This window comes from Dermacentor albipictus, chromosome 1 (assembly GCF_038994185.2).
Source record: "Dermacentor albipictus isolate Rhodes 1998 colony chromosome 1, USDA_Dalb.pri_finalv2, whole genome shotgun sequence".
NCBI lineage: Eukaryota > Metazoa > Arthropoda > Arachnida > Ixodida > Ixodidae > Dermacentor > Dermacentor albipictus.
Genome location: NC_091821.1, coordinates 231,438,930 through 231,464,353, shown reverse-complemented (window position 1 = coordinate 231,464,353; position 25,424 = coordinate 231,438,930). Strand labels below are relative to the sequence as shown.

General features: G+C 48.5%; 1 protein-coding gene across 6 annotated transcripts in view; it reads left to right on the top strand.

Moving 5' to 3' along the window:
* LOC139054289 (uncharacterized) overlaps window positions 1-25,424 on the top strand; it is a 53,734-nt gene that overhangs the window by 7,685 nt on the left and 20,625 nt on the right. For all 6 annotated transcript variants that reach the window (XM_070531048.1, XM_070531052.1, XM_070531053.1 and 3 more), the window contains exon 2: window positions 13,435-13,586. The gene's annotated coding sequence lies outside the window, so the exon portion shown is untranslated. The remainder of the gene's footprint in view (window positions 1-13,434; window positions 13,587-25,424) is intronic.

The following is a 25,424-nucleotide window of genomic DNA, read 5'->3' as shown; positions in this document are numbered from 1 at the left end:
CTGTCGACTAGCATCTGTACGGCTTCTCAGGATTTTCCTGCGGCTTGGATCCTCTGTTCGCATTGCTTGGACACTCCGTCGTAACCGCACCGAAGGGCTCTAGCCCCCTGCTTTTTTGAGCCCACCGTTACTTGCACTCCGTCAAGCCTCTTACGTTGCACCTCTGGCGATCTCTGTCTACACTACCAATACGTCTTCGCCTCGAACTGATGCAACATCGCTGCGTGTTTTTTCTCGTAACGTGACTCCATCTTAAAGGAGCCATGAGGCATAACCTTCTGTCCATCTCTACGCCTACCCTTTGTTTTTCCTCCTTGTTTCTCCTCTTCTAGATTTTCTACTTGAAGTCTCTATATGGGCCAACGTTGCTCTGTGCTCCGTCGTAACGCCTCTCTATAGCTGTCTGGCTCTCCCTAGCCCAGTCAATGCAACCAATATCTGATTGGCAACGACCTTCTTTAGGCTCATATTCACCCTGCGTTGATGTCCTCCCCCAACCCCTTTCCCTCCCGTTTCGCCGTCATCTTCTCTCTCGCGCGTCGGCAACTCCGGTTTTACGAGTCTCAGACTGCGCAGACGCCACCGCCGTCGGAATCTGCGTAGCGCGTACTACAAATCCAGCGCCAACTGCGAACTTTGCAGGTTCCACGATGGCTCTGCGGCTATCGTGTCCGGCGCGCGGCTTCTTATTGCCGCACTGGCAACTTGGTATTTCGCAGCATATCCTATTCGAGCTGTCATGATGCCACGTAAATCGTGACCTCCTACTATTCTATGAATAGTGCGAACTGAATAGCGCCAAGAGTCGACGGGCGCTGATTCGTCGCACTTGCGCGAGTAATTTTCGTCCCTAGCCGGGTTCTTCTGCGCTGGGCCGATCGGTGTGACGTTTCGAGGACAGCAGACACGAAACAAGGTGGCAAGAAGCCGTTGGCGGGGGCGACGACGGGGAGAAAACTCTCTCAAAATGGCGCTGAAATCGTCCGCGTGTCGCGGTCGACCCGCTGCTGCTGCTGCCTTGGATGCCGGCCAAATGGAGAGGCGTCGTCGTCGGTCGCAGATAAACACGAACGCCCGGAATGCCTTCTAAGCGACGCGAAGAAGAAAAAGACAAAATAGCCAAGAAAAGGCAACGGCGCCGCGAAACGCAACCGTCCTCGACGGAAAGACTGGCGCGGCTCGCTGCGATTTCAAGACTGAAATCAGCAATATCGTTTTGCCTTTATGCATTCCGTACTGCTCGGACGTGGAAGTAGTCCTATCGGCGTGTAGCGGTCTGGCATTGTTGGATCTTGCATGCGGTCGCGAAGACGGAGGCCACGTGAAAGGAAGGTACGTGCATACAGGGCAGTATTACAGTTACAAAAGGAAGAGTCGCGTTCACAAATTCGCTGGCACCGTATAAATAAATCTTCAACGCCTTTATTTCTTTCGCGGCAAATACCCAATAAAGTTTTCGCACCTCCTTGCCACGAGCACATGCGAAGTGGAGCTGCCAGCACAGCTCCGTTGCCCCAGTCCTATTGAGGGCTTCGGTCTGGAGATGTGGAGTGTTTACTCCTGTAGAGAAGGTGAGGCCGCACCGCTGGCATGGCCCAGAAAACATATCATCCGGTACAGCGAGATAGGCTAGGAGGACGATCTTCTCGTGCTCTGGCAAAACATTAGTCCGTCGTTCCGGCCCGCTCGGAACCAAAGTTCGTCACGGCGGGAACAGGCAACCTAGCTTGAAGGAGACCGCCGCAGTGGCGCTAGAAAGTTGACCTCGGTGTTGACAGCAAACAAGAGCATTCCCGTCAACCGCGTTTGCGGCGCTAAGAATGTCATATATTCACCGAGGAGCCAGCAATCGTGTCTGCCCGTCCATGAAGGTGCAGACATGCAGACATTTATCTCAGTACAATGTTCGCTGCTAGTGCAAGATATACGGAACTCCTCGGTCGTAAAAGTCCCGGACATCTGTGCAACTGTACAAGTCATCAAACACCGCGGAATGTTATGTCGTCCCATGGCAATATGCAACGCGAGGAGTGATATGTTCGGGATTACAGCGAATGTTATATGCAGGTGCCACTACACAGTAATGACCTGGCGGATTATTCGGTTGGTGATGGTATATGGAGGTTGTAGGGGCACGACGTATAGTCGCACTGTATATAGTATGCGTTCTATATACATAGGGTGTATCACGTAACCTGAACCAAATTAAAAAAATAAAGTGCTACACCTTGCATAAATATCAACGGCATATTGTTTGTGGTCTTAAGTTACTATTTTTTGAAGCATTATTTGTTGGACAATTAGTTACGTTTAATGACATATCTTAAACGTAAGTTTTAGGCCATAAATTTTACTGGAAAAGCTGTAGCGTGAAACAACCTTGTTGTGTCGCCTGTGGCTGGGAGTGGCGAAACAACCTTGTTGTGTCGCTTGTGGCTGGGAGTGGCGTTCACGAACGTGTACTCCTACCGTATGGGAATGGCCGAGAGCCCGATGTGCGACTCCTGTGGGTGCGAGGGGACCATCGAGCACCTATTGTGTACCTTCCCTCGCTGCGACGTCCAACGCCTCTCTCTACGGGCAACTTTACGCCGACTGGACTCGAGACCGTTCACCGAGTCAGATACTCGGACCGTGACCACACCCGTCACTGGCTCGAAAAGCGATTCGTGCACTAGAGCAGTACTTGAAGTGCACCGGCTTAAGAGACCGGTTATAGTGTCCTTGTGTATGGTGTCCCTCCCACACGTACTCAGTGCTTACTCTCTCCCTTCCTCTTTCTATACCCCTTTCCCCACCCCCACTGTAGGGTAGCAAACCGGATGCTGTTCTGGTTGACCTCCCTGCCTTTCCTATCCGTTATTTCTCTCTCTCTCTTTCTGTAGCGCGGGTTCGGGAATACCTAATGAAGCTGTTTTCATGACGCTATCTATCTTGCGGTCCTTTTACTGCTTGCGCTAGAGATCGAAGCTCGCGAAGTATGAAAGGAATCGCGTTACTGCGTGCTTACGCGTCTGACTGCAACGTTCTCAATCGCGTTTCCAAAAAAACGCAGCTAAGGTGCCTGTCGAAAGCCGACAAATGTGTTTGCTTACGTGTTCAGCGCCGGTGTGTCACTTGTCATTTAAGACCGTGGCGGATTTCGACCGTCGTAACGAAGGTTGTGACGTACACTGAGCGCCGTTGCCATCTTTTTTTTCTTTTGCGAGATGGGCATGCGGGCTTGTTTCTTTCGAAACACGATTGAGAGCGCTGCAATCCGCGGCGAGCATACTGTGAAGACTTTTTTCTTATTTCGCGGTATTTCTGAACAATACGAAAAAAAAAAAATACACGTAAACGTTATCACGGAAACAACTTCGTTGGTTGTTCCGGAGCACGCTAACTTTTCAAAATAAGACTGATGCCCTGAAAGGAATATTTCAGTTTTTCTAACTAATCGCACTCAAAAAAAAAGAAAAAAGAAATATGCAATTTAAGACGACTACCAACAAATATACCGTTGCCCTCATTCGTCTAAGAGGAGCCGCCGCATTTTTTAAAGTTTAAATCATGTTACTGGAATCGTCCCATACATAAAGAGCGCAACAACGTAATTAATGTTTCGAAGGGTCAATGTTAACCGACAGAATGAGTTACAGAGGAATCACGCAGAAAAGTATGCGCTGGAACGAACATATTTGCAAAGAAAATTGAGGTACAGAGAACTGATTCGGCTGTGGATGCTGCTGCAAGCGGCGATTCATGGCTTGCGTTCTGGCTTCTGTTATTTACCCCTTCGTATTTGGTACTTCCAGGCTCTCCCTGCGTCTGTTGTGTTCATCCTTTACAGGAAGATGGCGACCAGCCTACTTTTTCTGCTCGGGTGGTGTTCATATGATCGCCACCGTAATTTATTTGAGAACCACGTACGAGACACCATCTCTGAAGGACGCATTTGTACATCTCCCGCATGTACTTTTTTCTTTTCATAAATAGTGTGACGTGTTTCGCCGAATTCGTTTTTATTGTTCTCTCTTTCTCTTGAAACAGCGTGCTTGCGCAACTGCATTTTGTACGCTTGCGTAGAAGCTCCCCTCAGGTGTTCACAGCTGCGGAAAGGTTCATGAAAGTATCAGAACAAAAAGTCTTCCACCCGGCTTTCCTTTGTAACTTCGTGCTGCACTCCGATTAATGGCAATTTTTTTTCCCTTTCATATACGCCGTTCTGCGTATTGTTGTTAGTCTATAGCTCCTGCAGTGTGCTTCACGCATCAACTACCCGGCCGCATGCTGGACAACTCGGATGGCACAGCAGTGAATACGAGAATCCTGCATTCCGTGTCATGCAAATGTATTAAGTGTGTAGAATGAGGGACGTCGATGAACTGTACCATCGAAAATTGATCTTAAAGTTGTGCGCTTTAAGACTGCTCAACGAAACTCTGCGCGGAGGGGAAATGTGGAGCGTGAAATATTACTACGGCCCGCTTATTCGGCCACCACGTGAAGCTGTATTTATTGGTTAATTTTTTTCCTTTCAATTTTTATCGTCTGGGCCTTCAGAGCCGTTCTGTTCTGGCCGCAACCGTGTCGTCTCGGGCCACGCACCAGTTGATATCGGCAACGCACGTTCTGGAAAGACGTGTTTCTCAAAACAATGCAACGCGAAGAGGCGACCTCTTTCCAGCAACTCCCCAGGTAGATTTTGCTGCTACTGATTCCGCGCACGCCCTCTTTCTAGTTCCCGAGGTTGCGTGAGCAGGTAAAGTAAATCCAGCCAGCCATTCTGAATTGATTCACGTCTAAGAAGAAAACAGGAAAGAACCGCGAAGAAGCAGAACGAACCGCGTGTGCGTGAGCTCACGTAGTGCAAGCGCAGAGCCGTGGGCGCGCGTCCATGTTCGAGCGTTTAGAATGCGAGCAGCCGTGCAAGCTCTATGCCGTGACGTGGCGTATCTTGGCAGCCTTGTGACCTGCGCTGCACTGTGTGTGGACGAATATCTCTGTTATGTCGGTCGGGTTCGATTCTTTGGCGAAGAGATACAGTGTGAGCAGAATATTACATTTGGTAGCCACTGGAACCACCTCTGAAAGGAGGCCTTAAAAATATATGCGCGATTGGTTTAGATTCATTCGTGATGATAGTTGTAGTTGTACTCATGACCGTGAATATACTTCTAACGTTCGTTAAGTCGAAGTCCACAATAAGGCAGTGCTTTAGCAGCTCGAAAAAAGAAGCTTATGTTTCGACAACAAGCGCTCTTTTTCCAAGAGAAGTAGGTGTCGCTATCTTGTGTCTCAAGAAGATATTGTCTCGTTTCTGATGAAGACAGCAGCGCGAAAGATGCGACCCAACGCCGAGAACAGGACAGGCGCAGGGACCCAAGTACTTTGAGATAAGTAGCCAACGCGTTTTGCTTTAAAACAACTGAAATGTGGATAGTCCCGGTTTCTCGCTACACTAGGCGAGCGATTATTTAGAGCCGGGCCTCGTCGAGAGACACGGTGCTCGTGTAATCTCACGGGAGACCACGCGAAACGAGCCTCTCCGACTCGTGTTCGACGGCCGCGAGCTGTCTGGAACGGCTCGCCGGAGCAATTTATTATGTCGAGATGGGCCTCCCTTCCGGATCAAGGAGGCCGCTAATCCGAGCTGTCAGATTAACTGCAGCGTCCATTTGGCGCCGCCGGGAGCACCGTCCGGAGGAGTCGATCGGCCGCCCAAGATCGAGCCGTGCCGGCCCCATTAGGCGCGACGGCGGCCCTGATGGGCCTCGCTGGGTGCCCGAGACGGGCAGACAAAGCGGTGCCGAGGACGCTCATCATTAGCCTGGCTGCAATTAAACGACGCCACTCGGCCTGTCCCACGGCAGTCCCGACTCTCCCGCCACGGGCTGCGCTGCAGCCGTGCGCGTGCATGTGTCTGGCCGGCACGCAATTGCCGCGCGCGCGGCACCTGTGCCTGCAGCTTCTGCTGCGCGTGGCGCCTGCGTTCAATTTTCCGCGAAAGCGCGCGATACGGCCCGAGCATGTGGCGCACACGCGCGCTGTGTGCGTCCAGGTGGATGCGCGTCCGCCTGCTCGAACGAAATTGTCAGCCACCCACGAGGTTATTAAACGAGGTAGCCAAGACGAGTACACACGCCGGGTCATTAACCAGCGTTCTGTCGTTGACTTACAGCGCCGCTGTCTGCTCTTGCTCAAAATACGTTGGTGCGATGGTGGCTGCCACGTGCCCCGGATGAACTTGTGCATCGCGCCCTAACAGATCAGTGCTGAATATTGTTCGTTTCGTTAACAAAACAGATGACAAAGAGATGGTTGCACTGGTGTGGACGTGACGGGCTCTTGATGATGTTATCGTTTCCAAAACGCCAAAATAAAATTTGGCTTCGTTAGTTCTAACCGACCTCTGCTGGAAGGCAAAATAAACGAGTTCTTCAAATAGCAAACTTATGTGAAGGGTAGTGTTGGAAGACTCTGGGAATCGGGATCTATTTACACGAGGCATTTTAGCCTTTCGCCTGCTATCGGGCTGTGTTGCCGAGCCTGCGCCCGCACATGCTTCAGCGGGGTGGCACCACCTCAAGCCACCCACGCGGCAGCTTTGCCTGTGGTGAACTGGCGCGCGTGCGATGCCCGGCGGATCTTCGTGCGGCGTGGGCGGAAAAAAAAAAGAAATGACGTGCCAGAGACCCTCCCTGGGTATCTGGCAGACAAAGCTGCGGGAGGTTCCGCTTCCAAAGAAGGTGGGTGTAGAGGGGGGCAAACGACCGCTCGCATTCTCCGTGCGCGAGGGGCACCTTATCGTGGCGCCGCCTAGTGTTTCCCAACTACTATGCCCCGGTTCGTCGTCTTCATCGCGCGCCGGGCCCCCCTTTCCCCACTTCCTCGCGCTCTTGGCTTTTCCTTGCAAGAAGAGCGCGCAGCTGCGAGGGAACGCGCAGAAATAAGGGAGAAAGACGAACACGACCAGCGGCAGAATGCCGCGGGGGCCAGGAATGGAGTTCATGCCCGGCCGCACGGAGCGCTCTTTCGTTTCTCTGCCGCCACCCACTTGCAAGAACGACGCGATTCCCAGCGCGAGGACACTCCATTTCCCTGCGGCCGGGCTGGCGTTCTTCAACATTTCGTGCCACGCGAATCTTGTTTCGTGCCATGGGTGTCCGTCGTTGCGGTGCGTTTTCTTGTCGCTTAATGTGCTCGGCCACAAGGAGACGGCGCACGTCTACAAGAGTGCACGCCTGCCGTAAAATGAGACCCCCGTGTGCCGTATGCATTCCCCGCCGACCCCTCCCCACCTCCGTCCTCTGATGTGGTCCGGCCACGACCCCGTGAAGCTCTCACTCTGGCGGTCGGTAGATTGCGCCGCGAGTGCGAATCTTCTCCTGCCCGCACTTCTGATGTCTTCTGTTGGCTTTCCTTGCTCGGCGAGGAGCACTCGTGGCCGCGTGCTCGCCGATAGGCCTCGTGTCCTGCGCCCGGCAATTGCACTACCCAACACAACTCGCTACAGGGCCATTACGCCCCGACGCACCGGCCCATAAACTCACAAAATAGCCCTGCGTCTACCTGGTGTGGCGTCAGCAACGTTCGTCCCCCATTTCGCGCAGATGCTCTTTTTTTATGCTTTTTCTTGGCATCATTTCCCGCTGGCTTCGTGTCGTTGGAACTGACGAAAAATCCGAGCTCTTCGGTTGTCTTCATATTTCTCGCTCATTGCATAGCGAGTGTGTCGACTCCGGCAGCCTTGACGCCTTGGTGGTTCATTGGCCAATACCTGCTCCTAGGTTCGCGACTGCGTGAATCCTGCGGTTGCAAGATTGTTCTACAACTGCTGACATGGCCGTGAGAGCCGCTGGCGCTAACACACTTCTGGTTAGGTTTAGCACGCATACACAAATTCCCAAGAACGTCGATGGGGTGACATGATGCGGAGATTGTGCGTTTCTCTCCCACCGGTGGCTGGTTGTCGTCCGGTTTCGTTTCCCTCTTCCTTGTCATTGCTGCGTTACCATTATTAAAAAAAAAATGGTTTCCTCTTTTCCTTTTATTGTCTTCAGACTACAAAAACAAAGAAAAGAAAAACGAGCCCCTCGGTACTGGGTTCTAGCACAAGTGCACACCTTTTTATTCTACAGGAAACATTTACTTCATGACGCATTGCTGGCTGTTATTTTTCGGCGCGAAGTGTTCTCTTCGAGTTATTCTGGACACGCAGTGTCGTCCATACGGCTTTCGCGCACCTAGGGCGAAATGTTTTCCTCCTTCACTTTTGCGTTTTATCAAAGTGTGCCCGATGTTCATTGTACTGTGCCGTGACCCTGTGGCGGCGCTGACATCGAGCCACCTAAAGCAAAATATTCTAGAGACTCACAAAATAGCAAAAATGGTTCCTGAAACAATGGATTCCAATGAAAAACTATACAAATTTGTGCGGGCTGATTCAGCAAATTGACATAAAGTTAAAAAAAAGAAGCATTACTAGTACCGATATAGTGGGGTTGAAGACCCAAAGTAATTCCCCGTAGAAAGGACCTCCTGTAAATGTAAAATACAGAATCATAGTAGCAACTATCAAGAATCACAGCATCAAGAAATAACTGCATTTAACGCTGATAACTAATTTATCTTTTGCTGCTGCTTCTTCTGAGTTAACTAAGGCTAGTCCGGAGGTCACGTGGAAACTAAAGAAATGCGTAAGGAAGAAGTTCGGTAATCTCTTTCTGCGTTCTGTATCTTTTATTTTTTGTCAAGAAAATATTTAGCGGGGGATCGTTCATTGTATGAAATCTGACGCGTGTTTTCAGATGTGAAAGTATGCGGGCTGCTTCAACGATGACCTTAATTGTTAAAAGTAGAGCGTATTCTTTCAGTGCCGCAGCATTCATATCTCTATAGCGCTGGTAGCATCAATCAGTAATAAACTTTTTCATAAGCGTGAGTTAAAAAAAAAAAAAACGTGTTCTGTCCTTGTTTTCTTTTTTTTCTGTATGATGTGTCCAATATTTTTTGTACGTAGTATATTGTTTCCTTTCGTGCTCTGCTTTGCTGTACCTTGCACGAAGTGAAAAACGAAGAGTAGGCCCAGTGAGGAGACAGTCTCCTTTTGCCTCTCTTCGTGGGAATTTCTCGAGATGTCCGAATAAAAAATGAAATGAAATGTTGGCTGCTTTGCACGGCCGTTTGCTAATCAATAACTCTTGTAATACTAATTGGTTATTTACGTTTACATGAATGCGTCACCAGTGTGTCGCATTCTTTAGCGCGCCACGGTAATTGCTATGCGACAACGTTTAATGTGGCACATCCGCCCTCGTCCGGAACAAGCCGGAACCTGGGTACACGTATTCTGCGACTATCACTTTCGGCGATGCTATCACCTCGGCCGTCAGGTGTGCGCTGATTGGCTGATTGAGCAAAACCGGATGAGTTGGTTGGCTAGTTGAGCTCTACGTCATGCCAAAGTGCTATGGCCGAAAGTGATCGTCGTCGATAGCCGGTGAGTGGAGGAGAGCACACGGCGGCAGCCGTCTCTCTCCCTCACTGCGACACCAGCGTTTACATGCAATTCGAGACTGCTCGAACTACCCTCTCGTGTCGGATCAATGCGATTCACCTCCCTAGCGCATTGCCGCCGTTATCATGAATGCGATGCGCTGAAAAAGCGATGCGCCACTTGTCGCATTCGTGTAAATGCCGCGTTTGAGTTGTGTTCTCAATCCTCGATTTTCGCGCTGTTTCCACAAGAGAGAACACTACTTCGTTCCAATAGTCTGTGGACGAGATAATATTGGCTGGAAAATGCATTCTCGCGCATGCGCGCACTATTTATGGAAATCGTACCTTAGATTAACTCAAGCTACAATCTATGGCACACTTCTGAACTTTTGGTGACGTTGATCTGAGAGATATAGCACACTGCGCGGAAAAAGGTTCCTGCAAAATAAAGGGCTCATGGGACGGAATGTCTAAAATTATTTAATGATTTACTACGAAGGGGCTTCTGATCAATTTTACTAGACTTGGCTGTGCTTTGTACTTTCATTGTTTTTTTTGTTGTTGTTTTCAATTCCAATGATCCATGAGATAACCTTCTGTATAATGGTAAACCTTCATATTTGTCACATTTAATATGAAAGAATAAGCTTACGATGGGAATGTTCGGCCATCTGAATGGTTTTTTTCGAGGGATATCTCTTGACGCGACGTTCAATTATGTATCCAGACTTGTACGAAAGTTCGCGGCGATCGATTAGAGCGTTACGTTAACCTGTCAAAATTTTCTTCGCAGCAAATGGCGAATCACATCGGCGCTAATTTCAGGCAAGTTCTGTAGACCACTTAAACCTCATGAGCGCTCGTTCGACAACTTCTTGCCGGACGGGTTTGGTATTCATACTCGCGAAAGAAAAGACAAATCGGCTAACAGGACCAGTGCCCATTCCGTCCACTTCTTCCTTTGTGCAATCCTCTGCGCTAGTTTTTCTGCTTGTTGAAGTCACTGGCATTTCTACAGTTTTGTTTAGTTTCTACATTATCTCCCATCCCCAGTGTAGAGTAGCAAACCGGAGACCGATATCTTGTTGACCTCCCTGCCTTTCCTCTTTATCTCTCTCTCTCTCTTAGATGAATGATCAAGATAGTGATAACTCTGATAGTAAGAAGAAACATTTTAACAGCAAATGAGTGAGGAAAATGGACTGACACCGTCTCCTGCGATGAGCACTTTCATTGTTTACACTGCCCACGACGACGACGACGTACCGCTGACTTGTTTCGTGGTCGACGCGACCTTGGTCAGTTTTCTTTTTTTGTGTGTGTGTACGCGTTTTGTTTTATACACAATCATATAGTGTCGAAGCCGGTGTTTTTCCTGCTTCAAACGCTGCAGCCACGCTTGCCACGACAACCGGTCGTCGTTGTGTGCGGAACAAGGCGGAAAAAGGCCGTGACGTGTACGCCCCCTAAATATGAGCGTAGGGCGTGGTGTAGTCTACGAGCTACTGTAGTCGACGAATAGAATGAATAGACAGTGCCGTGTCGTACGTTTTTCTTTTTTTTTTACCTCTAAGTTTGCGCGCAGGTATAACTCGTGCGAATACCTTGCGCTGCTGAGCACTAGGTCGCGGGATCAACTCCCGGGCCGCCTTTCGATGGGGGTGTCCCGTGCATTGGGGGCACGTTGAAGACCCCATTGGTTCATCCGGAGTCGCCCACTACGGCGTGCCTCATAATTATATGGTAGTTTTGGTTCGTAGAAACCCCAGATTTTCCTTTTTTAAACGGGCAATTAGGTTTTGATTCACCTTACATTAGTAATGGGCAAAGTGTGCGACAAAGGGTACCTGGGGTAAGTGTGGAACGAGCGATATAGTGCTACCAGCCGACAGTGCAGGATGTTGACAGACTAGCAAATACGTGTGGCAGTGAAGCGACATATCTAGGCCTTAATTTTAGCGTAAAGAAATCGGCAAACATTGATATTTTGTGAGAAGACGAGTAACAACGTGGTATCAATCGGACAGTAAGTCGTCATACCCACAGTCAAGCAATATAAATACCTCGGTGTATATATGAACGAAGGAAAGAACCTATATTTAAACATCCACCAGGATAATCTGAGGAAGAAAGGCATTGAAATGCAGTAATAATGGAACATGTAGCCCCAAGGTGCTCTAATAAATGAGGTGGTGCGAGGAATTTGCAATGTAGTAATGGTGCCAGTGCTAACGTTCGCAAATGCAATTCTGGGCTTAAAGTCGGAGTTCTTGTCGGGATTGAAATTTAACCGAAAGCGGCGGGCAGATTGCCATTGGAGGCCCATGGTAAAACCACAAACGAGGCAGTGCAGGCAGACATGTGGATTGGGCTTCTTTTGAAGTCGGAAGTGCAGAGCAAGATTCGTTTCGAAGAAAAACTCAGAAACATTGGTGAAAATAAATGGCCTGCTGACGTGCACACATCATTTCAAAAGCGTAGACACGGAATGAAGCAAGAAAGCAAGAAGGTTGGCAACCAAGTACAGGATAATTGAAAGTGTAATAGACGACCCAGTACCATCAAAAAGAAAATCAGAGACAGAGACGGTAAATTGGATGCAAGGGATGTGGAGGGGAGGGGGGGGAGGAGACTGTGAAGGGCTAGGAACACTGCAAGGAATAAATCCGCAGGGATAATCTGTGTGATAACACAAAGAGCATTGCCGTTGCTATTTGAGGCCCGAGCTCGCTGCTTGAGCGCAAGATAATAGCGGAGCAAATATCTGCAATAGCATGACGCAGAATGGTTGCTTGCTGGGCTAGTTAGTTCATCGGAATTTATGTAACAGCGCGAAACACGGAAGAAATAGGCATTTGTCTGCTGCAGCAAAAATCCAGATCATCATAATAGAACGCCAAGGTATGCACCCAGCAAGACCCGTAGGATACGAACGCCTTCCTGTAGCATATATAATTCCTGATTAGCTAAAGCGGGCTAGGTGACTGTCGCCGCCGCGTTTCGAAGGGAATGCCAATAGAAATGTTCATCATCCTGAGTGAATGCTAGTCGTTGGTCTCAGTTATTGTCTTGTTCTGCACCCTTTTTGGGGTGTACGAACCGGAAATGTTTCACCTGCCGTAGTCACAATGCCGACGGTGCTGAGATGGCAAGACTCTTTGTCATTGTTGTTGAATGTGGGCAGCGCTGTAGAGTGTGCGAAATCTTCTAAAATTGGTGAGGACGGGAGGAGGCAACCGGCTCCTCTGCGCGGTTCCACGACGCTGGCGCGCCGGTAGCATTCATCGCTGCTTCCGGGGAAGCGGCGCCTCTTTCGGGAACAAGTGCCGGCGCGAACTTTGTTGAACCCGCGGGCGTCGGCTATTCCGGAGCGGGTTGACTGGCACCGTGCCACGAGATGGAGCGCCCGCCGTGCACCTGCTTACGCCGAGACAGTCTTGAGCCGCACATTGGGCACGCACGCGCGCACGCGCGAGCTCGGCGCCACGCTATCTTGCACGGTCCTTGCCGCCGACGCGGCAACGTGTGTGCCGGACGTTTGACGAGTGCGTCGGGGCAACGCCATGCGGCGATTGGGCGCAGCGCGCGTTTAGGCATTTGGTGTCAGATTCCATCGGGTATTGTTGATGCGGAGACTGAGCGGAAAGCGGGAAAGGGGGGGAGAAGAGATACTCATTTCAAGGCCGCCCTTTTCGAACGCCTCAGTACCATGACGCGCCCACTGTTTACTTAGGAAAGGGGAACCCCGAGACCTTATTGGAAAGCTTGAAAGGAGGTGGTGGACGGGGCCAGAGCGGTGGTGAAGGCGGGATGGAGGGGGAGAATTATTTGGGGGGCGCTGAGTGACAAAAAGCTGGGGCAAGGGATAGCTTATCTTTGGCTTTACGGCCTCGCAGCCTCAAAACTTGAGTTGACAAAAGACAGACCCCCCTCGCCATCTCTCTACCGCAGGCAGTGTCTGGCTATGCCTCCTCCGGACCACGTCGCAGTTCGATGCCGACCAGATCGACAGCAGCTGCAACGCTGACCAGCCGCTGCAAGTAGACTGAACGACCGACCCACGTGTTCACGCTTCGAAGGATTTACTGCACGCGATCGTCCGGGTGAGCTACCACGTTTATTGGATGCTTATGTCATACGTTCCAGTTTTACTTATTTCATTGTAGAATGACTAAGGTGATGTCATTTTCTGGACAACAGTCTGACTGGTTGGTTTGCTATGCGTCCAGATATTGTCTGCACCATGAGTCTGTGATCGTGAACATCTGGCAACACAAAATTTCTCTGCACTTGTGTGTGTGTTTTTTTGTTCTTTTCTGTTCTTGCAGTTCGTCTGAAGGTAATGAAATGTCGCATATCGTGTTTAGTCAGGAATTTAATTTGTCTGCGTGTGGGGTGCAATGTCGACCATTGGTGCATTGGTGTTGCATGCACATTTTTGATAGTTGTGATCGTATCAAGAGGTTTGAAAGTGCTATCATAGGACTTCAGCAGTGGGAGCAGGTGCTGACCTTACTGCTTTAGTTTAAAGCAAAATAACCTGTATTATGTGGGACTGGTGGTCGGTTGTGATATCGTCACGTAGAAGGAATGTTGCGAGTGTCTCATTCAGACATACACTATGTGAGCTTTTTTTAATGCACACTAAAGCGTGGATCAAACTAAGGGGGCCAGCAACCGTGATAAATCAAAGCGAGTCTGTATTCCGCCGTTTGGTGACATTGTTTAGGTCTCAAAGTTTTCGCCTGCCAAATATTTTGTGTACGTGGCATTTTTTTCCTCGATCAGCCGCGATATAACTAAAAATTTATCGGCACGTTCGCTTCACAGTGGCTGGATGTCCGAGTTAGACGCAATCGTGCATTCGGCAGATTAATTTCTTTTGATGAAGTTGTGTTTTAGCTCATTAATTTCACTTCATCAATTTTGCTGATGAGTGTAGTGTTTGAAAATATACGTTGTCGGTGCCGGGAACGCGGGCGAAAGAACTACCAAGTTGTGATAACTGGCGATGGCTGTAGCATATACGTCGAATTATTTATTATCAGTGCCAGGGTGTATCGTTTATACTTGTTCATCGCAAGTCGCTAAAGCAAATCGTATTTGCGTACCCACAAACCCCAACTATGTACAGTGGCCGATAGCGTCCCCTATTTTTGAAACTGCCTAGTGTTCAGAATCACAGTTGCCCAGGTTGGTACAAATTCGTGGCTGAAATGAGAAATATCACGAGAAACGTGAACAAAAAAGACAAAGGAAGTGGACAAGACATGTTTTTTGCCTTGTCCACTTTTTTTTCTTGGGCTGTTTCCTTTTTCCTACCGCGGTCGGTGTACGAGGAGCTAACGCAACTCTATTCTCGATGCTGGTTTTGCCGATATGCATTCCGAAGATGTCGGCAAGTTCTGCATAGGTGATGTCGCGTTTGATACCTAATTAGCGTCAGTCACACTTCACCAGCACCTGTCACATTTCATTAAGCTTGGAAATTGCCACCAACCGGCGCATTGGTGCGTAGACGACGGGGATGCTATTGGTTATATATATGTTATATATATAGAACGAGAAGCAGAACTTCGCGGTTGCCTAACCGTTTCGATCGGTCGACCGCCCTTCCAAGGGCTAGAGCAAGTTCTCGCGACATAGTCTCTTCATATATGTAGCTACACATAAAAAAAAAACGAAAGAAAGCAAAAAAGAAGTGTGAGCAAGAGCACAGGGGTAAAGAGATTACTCGTTGGTTCCAGGGGTATTCACCCGACGCCACCTAGTGATTCGCGGAGACGCGTTCTCCAAGACGAGTGTCATGGGGTCAGGAAGTGAATGGCGTAAGAAAAGTAATGCGGTACGTGTAGACGGTACGTCTACCGTGTAGACGTATTACACAGTAGACGAACGTATTACATGGTAGACAAACACGTAAGCTATTTTGTGGCAGGGAGCAGAGTTAGCAGAGAACGAGACAGGGAGCAGAGTTAGCTCCGAACTAGGAACGGATCGTGGGAGAAAATGTAGACAAAACAATGTAGAAAGAAAGAAAAATGAAGTATGTATAATAATTTGGTGAAGTAAAAATTGAAAAAGAAAGAAAGAAAGGTAATGTGAACCGGAATATTGCGGTGACAGCTGGTCAGTCCCCTCCCCCAATCGAGTAGTAAATATTCTTTCAGCATCGTCCACGTATTCAGTTAGCATATGCGGTGGTTCAGTTATTATTTCGTTACTGTAGCCTAAGCGAAGCGAGAGGTTTTCCATGTGCTCATTTATGCCGTTGTGGTTCTAAATTTGTGGACAAAATCTCACTCTCTTTGTTCCCCTTCATGAACAGAGTGGAAGCTTGCCTGGAGTAGGGTCACACATATTTTGTCAAATTAATGCTCTGGCAGTCTGATGGGTTTTCAAAATGGAAGATTTGGTAGCGCGGGTTCGTGAGCTATGTGGCTATTTAGGCGGAGTCTGAACGCGGTCGCAGTCTGGCCTGATACTGTTGGTCGCAGACATGACGATGGAACACAAAAGATCACATTACGTTTGTCACGATTAAAGGTTTCTTAATTTTGAGTGCAAAATCAGAGAAAGTAGCCTTAGCAAGACAGGTTTACGTTATATGCCTGCAAACTTTGCAGCGTTGTTTACCACATGGTTTGCAATCTGAGTCCGCGTTTTTAATCCTGGTTGTTGTAGTTTTGATGAGGATATCTTAGTTTCCTTCCCTGGCGATATGACAACTCGGGTTGGCTCTTTGAAAATTAACAACCTACATGTACTTTGCTCAATAATATCAGTGTTTAGATATGATATTGTTGATGTGTGGTAGTGTATAGACAAGTAGGGCAAGATTGTTTTTTTTTCTTTAAATATGGCGGCTTTGAGCGCGTAAAAAATTCATTTGTCACTTGTGCTTTGCTTATATCCTCATCAACAATCCTTTCCGCGTAGTCCTTTGCCTCCAGGGTCGTTTTGAGTTCATTTGCGTGATTTTCAAAATCTGTCGCATCAGAGCAGATGTGGCGGTATCGGTGGTCTCGTGAATAGGGCATAGCTGTTTATCAGTGGCATGGGTGGCTACTTTTGAAATGAAGGTATTGGTAGCGGTCAGTTGGCTTTTTGTATGAGGTTGTGAATTTGCTGTTATCTTTAATCTGTACAGGGACATCTATAAAGATTACAGGTGAATTATATTAACTGTGTGTGAAAGAGATGGATGGATGAGCTGAATTAAAATATGCTGCGAATCTAAGGAGACTTTCCTCGCCGTTGTGCCTAATAAAAGATATGTCGTCCAAGAGACTTTTTTAGATAAGTGGCTTCAAAGATCCGGCCGCAAGAAAGGGTTCTCGGAGCGATGCAATAAAAATGTTCGCGTAAGCAGGAGCTATCTTTTTTTTTCTCGTGCAATTCAAGGTTAGTTGTACCCTAATGCACTAAGCGCAGTAGTGTCGACAGCGTGTCCTTGTCTAAACTTGCAGGCGTGTTTACCTTCTTGAAAGTGTTGACTGTTGCGTCGATGCCATCTGCTTGTGGTATGTTTGTGTTCGTAATTATACATATTTTTATTTATTTATTTCGAATACTACCAGTCTCTGGTTGAGACCTGAGCAGGGGGGCAATACATTTGTCAGGTTTTGACAGCTATAGTATCATTGTCCACAGCAGCTCTCCATAGGCAATACTTACCAAAAAAAGTTCTACAGTAATAAAAGGTGAAAAACAACCGATTAGAACGAACAAGTTTAAAAAAGTAAATACAGGTTCAAATGTTCAGAGCCGACAGAATGACCACATCACTAGTGTTTAAAACGCGTCGTCTAGTTGGGAACAAAATAAAGTGGAAATGAGTCAGCGGTAGACGCGTCCATGCAGTTCCATTATATATATATATATATATATATATATATATATATATATATATATATATATATATATATATATATATGTATATATATATGTATATATTACGTATGCAAAGACACATATATATAGCAGAGTAGCAGGCAGTATTTCTTTCGTTTCTTTCGTAGTAGGCACAGCCAAGGGACTTATAACTGCGGCATATTCGGCGACGTACTGATTGGGCACAATTTTTTATCGACTGATTCATACAGCCGCGAAATATGAAAAATACCACCTGACGGCGCTCCACCCGCATCCTAAAGCAGCGTCCTCGAACTGGCTAGCTCTGAGTTAGCCGGATGAAATAAAGGAAATACAGAAAAAAACATCGTGATCGCGCTAATGCCTTATCTGCCGCGCCCCTGCCGAAGCAACACGTTGCCTTTGGTTTTAGTTGGAAACAAGCCGTGATAGCTGTTGTCTTAGCGTAGATAAAGGGCGCGGGGGTTATTTTCTTTTTTTTTTTCGACAAGACTTATCACCGCGAAAGCGAATTGACAACTTCAGTGCAAATGTTTAAAGGTGCGTGCGTTTTGTTTCGTCCCAGCCGCCATGTCTTTCTCTAATGAGCAGAAGGCAAGCACGATCCCTTGCCTTAGGAACTGCAAATGGCAGCAAGAGGAAAGCCGCGAAGATATATCAGTCATGTAAGTGTGGCCTTAGAGCAGACGCATCGAAGATCATCTGAAATTATGAAATCTGCGACAAACCGGCGGCTTCAAGAAACAGTGGAGGAGGACTCCATCTTCCAGTCCTAGCCAATGCATGGATGTTCCAGCGTTTATGGCCTCAAACACTTGTGCTAGCCTGCGGGACGTGACCGCCCAGGTACCGATTTCCAAGTCACCAGTTCCGAGAATTCTAAGAGAATTCTAAACGATTCAGCCTGTCACCCGTACCACCTTAGCCTGCACCAATGAATACAAGGATCTGGAGAATCGTCTTAGTTTCTGGAATTGGGTCCTCGAAAAAGCCGACGAGTCACCGGATTTTTCGAGCAACATCATGTGGACAGGTGCAGACAATTTTTGCAGAGCCGACCCGGTAAAAGCGTGTGCATATATGACACGAGCGAGTCGGGGAGGAAAGGCGATGCTAGAAACTCGTTTTCACCCCACCGCGTCGAATGTGCACAATGCCCTCTGGAGCTCCCTGGCCCTCCCCATATTAGCTAGCCTCTTGACAGCTGTAATTATCCGTGACTCCTCGCAGAAGCATTCCAAAAACTGCAGCGCTTCCCGTTCAACTAAAGTGCGAGTCCAGCGGGGACGTAGATATAAGTGTAGGGAGGAGGAAGGAAAACAGGCAGTTCCCATACAAGGGAATGGGGGGGGGGGGGGGAAAGGGAGGTGAGAAGGCAAGCAAACCCTGCTAGTATACGGCTGCGGTTGATGGGAAACAGGATAAGCTTAAGTTCAAGGTACGGTATAGTACGTTGCTGCTATTTCTCAAAAATAAACACCATGCAAATATGGCAAGCGAACAAACTACGCAGGGCGTGCGGAGGCTGAGCCGAATTAATTAAAGCGCACCGCAGGGTCCAGGCGGCACCACGGAAGCGGTAGACCGTGAAATCACTTCTGTGCCCGCCGCGGTAGCTTTGCGGCTATGGCATTGGTAGAGATCGCGGATTTGATCCCGACCGTGGCAGCCGCATTTCGACAGAGGCGAAATAGAAAGCGCACGTGCACTATTGGGATACGTTAAAGAACGTCACGCTGTCAAAATTAATCTGGAGTCCGCCACTACGGCGTGCCTCATAATTCAAGTTTAATGCTTCTGCCACAATGCGATGTGCCATGTGAGGCAATGACTACGCTCGACCATCTCGGAAGTTTTGAAATGTGGCGCACAACAACGCCTCATGCAAACACCTCTCCCTGTGTGTTTTGTGTACTACGCCGACAGACAGCAGAGGTGCTACGCAAGGTAACGTTTAACATCGACTCGCTACTCTCTCGTGTGAGAATTCAACGTTGACAAAATTAAACTTTCGACGTCAACATCACCGCTAATTATCGTCAATCGAAGCAAACAGCACAGAAATCTTCGCTTACATTGATTCCCACAGTGCGTGGGGTCTGCATAATTTTTTCTTTTGTTTTGTACAGACATCCCGATCGCCAAGTCGGCACATTCAGAAGTGGTACATTTACTTTCTTGGACGCTTAGTTTTACCGTTTCTCTACACTGGGGTCTCTTCGCGGTATACTTATTTCGCTTTTATTTTTGTCACGAGCCTGTTTTTGCATTACGTATACGCACTCTTGAAAAATAAAACAGTCACTTTAAGTTGGCGTTGGTGCGAAGCAAGTTTCTGGCGCTAAATATAGCTGCGCGCGCACTCTGTCCGTGTGGTGCGAGCAGAGCCGGGATTTTGACACATGCTTATTCCATTGCTTTTCGCATTTCGTGCGTGGTCAGAGCGGCGCTTCGGCCGCGTAATCAAGGGGCTTTTGTTATCAATGTGATCAGTCGGCCTTGAGAGTCGGATAATAAGTGTGAAGTAGAAACGAGAGGAAGGAATAGCTGCGAAGCCGCGAGACCTGCTGTTAGTACTCCTTCCGTACCATTATCAAGGTGATGCGGTCTCTTCGGTTTTGCGACAGGCAAAGAAGTTGCTTTCAATCAGCTTATTTGAGGACGATGCTTTATGATGCGGGTGGGAGCGAAGTCACGTGGTATTTTTCGTATTTCGCGGAGTTTCTTTACCAGCCAGAAAAGTTTCTTTATGCAATTAGTACGTCGCTGAAAATACTGCAGTTAGATGTCATTTGGGTGTGCCTACAAATGCCTCCTTGACACTTTCATAGTCAGGACAGCACTTGTCGAGTTATATAACTATAATTACGTAACTAAATGTCAGTAACGAAAAACAATTACTGCCGGCTACTCCACTGTATTGGAATCAATATGCACTACGTTTTCTCCGAGTAAGGCAATTGCTATTTTCTTAAAATCTTAGGACATGCTAGTTCGAACACCCTCTATATTACTAAAGCAAACATATCACAAGCAGATTACATTATGGCGCCATAGCATGCATGCTTGCATAATTATTTATTTATTGGAACTAGATTTTTCAATGGGCCAAGCCTATTTAGGAAGATGAGAAGCACAACATTGCGGTTATCTTTGGTTTACTTACCCAACGGTTTCGATCGGTGGACTGATAAATTTACTGTATGCCTTGAAAAACGTCGATCCATATATGTGTGTGTGTGTTTGTATGTATATATATCAAAGTTAGCCGGCAATTGTCATATGAAGTATGTAACCGATCAGAGGCGGCTATTTGAGATTCGGCAAAAGGAAAGTGTTAGGCGGACTAATATGTGTGCAAATTGATACAGATGTGTGTAGTATGCAAAGTATTGCATGTCCGCTTCGCGCAAAGCCACTTCTGACGGTGTTTTTTTTTTTTTCTAATTGCGGTGCAACTGTAGCGGACATCGTGGCCCCGTCGTGCGCCGCTAAGATTACACATCAGCTCCTTTCTGCGATTTTCCTTCGCTGCAGCGTACCGAGCACGACACACCCCTGATGACGTCGTAAATGCCAACGCCGTTCCGCGCCAAGCGCGCTGTATTCCGGGGTAAATTAGAACTCACTCACGGCACTGCACGCGTCCGAACTTTTGTTCTCTATAATCTCTTTGATTTCTCGACTCTCTCCTGCCTATCTTTTCTAAACTAACATCAACCCTCTTCACTCCGTGGGCCAATGTTCAGATGCCAGCCTTCAATCTATAGGTGCAGTTAAGGCGCAGCCAGTAACGCTTCTCTCGTAGCTTATTAGAGAGCTTTAGAAATAGCGTCGAAGCCACTGCGCATGCGCGAGACACAAACTGCGTTTGGGTTTTACGTCGGACACTCTACTTCACTGATTTAGCGAGAGCCCCAAAAGCTGCCCCAGAGGCTTTCCGTCGACAAATATGGCGGGACCCATCGAAGCTACGGCTCTAACCTATAGCACCAAATTGGGCTCGATTCGTAGTAGCGCGTGAAGTTCGCAAGCTAGGAGAAGTGACTGCGGTTATCGCTTTCTCTCAACTAACGTGTGCTATGAATATTGATTCATTAGAGGCTGCTGATTCCGAATTCGATTGTCGATTTCATGCCTCGTATGCCGAACACGGCTTAACTTCGCTGGTGAAGGCACGGAAAGTTGGTTACTCAGAAATTAAAGGCAACAAATTGATTGCTGCTAATAGATTGACTTCTAAATTGTAATTACACGCGAAAACACGAAAATTAAGATTACGTTTCTTACCGTAAAATGCTATATTTGATTTTAACATTTATAATAGCATTTCTTTGACGCCGTAGTGGCGCTGCAAGCGCAAGACGCTGATTCTCTCGTGAAACTTCATCGTCGATATGTCTTGCTCCTACGTTGCCACCCTCACGACACGGCACGACAGATACACTTCCTGGGAAATGAGACCGAAACTTGTTCGTGGAAAAGCGCTTATAACAATATATTTAGGGTGCTCCAGGGATTGCCGGCATGTTTTCCAGTTTTCCGAGGACTTTTGTTTAATGCGAACTAACTAAATAAAATAAATAAGTGAATAAATAAATGAATGGCAGTGCCCCTTCAAAGACGTTACAGCAAAGTTTCAGTTTCAGGTATTGCGTTACTATCGTGCTCCTCCCGGGAGAATGTTGTCGCGTTGAGCGAAGTGTCCTCAATCGGTTGCACTCGGCGCGGGCGTGTGAGCAGCTGTGCGCGCGCGCGTCTCCTCCTCGCGAGGGTCTTGCCGGAGAAGAGAATCGCGGGTCGTTCGTTCTGCGCGGACCGTTTCAATTTCCGCGGAATATGCGGTGTATCTCGTTTGCGCGCCGGTGTGCAGTGCCGATATGTATGCAAGACGCGCCGCGGCGTTCCCTCGCGCGAGAGCCGTCGCGGCAGCCACGGGCAGCAAGGCCGCGTGCGTGCGTGCGCATGACCGGTCGCCTTTCGCCGCGCCCAGCGCTTGCGTGAACCGGCCGGCATTCATATTCATGGCCCGGCGGCGGCGAAAGCGCGGCGTGCTGCTACGAAGACGTTTATGCATACACTGCCGCTATTCGCTTCCTGTTAGGCTTAACGGTGGCGGAACGGTGCGGTGGCGTCCCGTTTCGTTGACGACCCTCTCCGCAGACCGCATCTCTAATCAGTTGCGGCTCGCGCCAAGAAGACCGCGCTGCCGTCGGACACGTGTACCGCCCGCCTGTTGAACCCTAACAACGCAGCAGCCCCACCGATTGCACATTGATAAGTGTGGCTCTCTCCAGAAACTGTTCTGACTGCGGGCAGCTTCGCGCAGAAAAAGAAAGCGCGCGACAGCATCTAGATGCCGCTGTGTTAGGGAATTCCTTCGTCGACTTGACCTCTTCTACGGACGTCCCGATTGCCTAATTTGGGAAAACCGCGCTCCCATTGGGTTTTGCAGTTTGTGCTGCTTGTGTGTAACACATTCGGTTTGGGCCCATTCTGGGTCAGAAGCGAACGTACCAGAACCGCCCATGAGAATGGGCGGTTACAGAGAGACGGAGCTTCTCACGTGATAGAGCCTGGGGCAAGTGTGCGCTGCCAACGCAAGCGGTGGTTTCAATGAGCGAGTGATGCAGTTGTGCGGCTCGGCTGCCCCGGATGCGCTTTCAGAATTCTGCTCACTTCCCGTCTGTGCTGCGTGAAGAATGCAGCGACTTTACATTCATTGTTACTTGGCGAACACATCCGTGCTTGGGGTGTATTGCAACTCATATATATACATACACACACTGCTCTCTCCAAAGCCTCTACTAGAACGTACATTCAACGTCTGTGGCGGATACGAAATTCCTGCATGACGGTAATCTAGCACATGGCGGGGATGTATACGAGAGCCATATTCAACGGCTGTCTTAAAGAATAACGTGAAGCTGATGTGGGGGCATGTCACGTCGGATGATGACGTTCATTGTTCATTACGCTAACCAAAGGTAAAACTTGCGCCCACAAGAGGTGCATTCGCTGAAGCAGTGTCGGGTACATACAGCCAGGGTGGGCTACAAATAAAAGCTCTGCGGGCCGCCTATTTGAGACTCGTGTACTGATCATGCGAGACTCCTGGCTGGAGTAGGTGACGTGTTGTTTCTGTGAATTCACTTGGGGACATGTCAGTGACAGTTTGATGTTTACGCTCCCATATCGATTTTGCGAGATTGATATAACTTCAACTGGAGAAGCTGCGTTTGTTGCGTGGATTGCACTGGCAATGCGCTCAGATCTAGATACACCTGATAAAGCGGGAGATACATGGCAATAGTGACGCCGTCATTGGACGCAGTCAGGCGAAATTACCGCCTTCGATCCGAGCAGAGGAGGGGACAAGAGTCTTCAAATTGGAAACGGGCACCCATCAGGAGACAGACCGTTTAGTGCCGAGCGATGAGCTCGCGCGCGCCCTCTTGTTCGCGGGCGCCATTTGTGGGGCTCGGGTCGCGCGCTCACGGCCGTTAGCCGGTCCGCAAATCACCACGAACCATCGGCCCGCTGCCGACACACATCATCGCTGTCAGCTGGCGTGCAGCCCCTGGAGAGAGCATCTTTTCTGCGCCCCTTCAACAGTAACCTCGCCGTCTTTGCGCTCATTGACGAGCAAATTACCTGTGACGGCGCGAAGCCATTTGGAGCGCAGGTACAGGCGTCGCCCAGATCCCGCGTTCCGGGTCTCATTTACCAATTGCTCAAGTACGCCCTCCTCCGAGAAACTCCCGCCGCTGCTCTGGCGACTGCGGTGGGAATCGAGCTGCGAGAATCAATGGGGGAAAGTCGATCCTGCTTGCCCTCGCCGGACGCTTTTCCTTTCCGGTGAGTTAGCGTTGGTCGCAACGACCGCAATTCAACTTTCGACCCGCCGCAGGAATCCGAGCCCTCAGTAATGAGCCCAAGGAAGGGGGAGCGCGCCGGGTGATTAGTATTGCAGCAACAGCGACCCTCCGACGGCCGGCCCATTGAACTTGGCTATCGTGCCTTAATTGAGGTCGTCCTTCATTTGCATTTCATTTGCATAATCGCGGACTGCACGAACAGCGGCGCGGCCTTCGTGCCCTTCTGGTTCGCAACCAGCCGCAGAGATGCGCCCGGAAAAGTTGCTCCAGCGGGCATGCGTTCCGAATCGGACGTTGGCGGGAGGCTGAGCGACCGCGCTTGCTTGCTCGTCTTTTCATCCTCGCTGCTACGATGCCCCCCTCCCCGGCACCTCTCGGGTCGAGGGCCATCGAGCTTTTTCAGCGCAATTTGCGAAAATTACTTTAGCTGCTGTGCGCCCCGCCGCACAAGTAGAGGCCAGATCGCGATAGGTGGATGATCTTTATCTTCATTTCTTTCGCATCTGTGCAATCCCTAATTATATTAAATTGCTCAGACATCGCCCAGAGTGAGTCGGAGGTTAACTGCGTTGCCGTTATAGCTTTCTTTTTTCTTCTTAGCTGCACCAAATTCTTCAATATCTTGTGGCATACAGCACAATTCTAACCTTTGAGCTAAATCACTCGATCAGGTGGCCATTACTTCTACGAGAAATCAAAATGCTTGATTGAATAGTTAATCTAACTGCACGGATTACATTTAATTAATTACGTTACGTGTGTAGCTAGTGAATTCGCAAGGCATATCCACTTGGAACAAATTCTGGGGGTGGCGCCGGTTTCGATATGCGGCGTCAAACTTGGAGTAAATATGCACTGTTGTTCCACTTGCCTTTTTAGAAAACGCTGTTTTATATATCGAAGCACAGAAGTACCTGGAACGCCAATGAACTTCGTGAGACACATTGAAAATTAATACCTAGAAACCGGTGCAGTCCTGAGAATTTGTCCCAAGTATATACACCTGGCGAACTCGCCGGCTATAATTCGTAAATTGAAATATGTGCTATAAAGTCAATAATTAGAAAGTTACTTAGCGTAATAACGTTAATTATTGAATTACTCATTTTAATTTCTCCTAGAAATAATAGCCACCTCATACAGTAATATAGATCAAGGGTTACAATTCTCCTATCGGCCACAGGTAAC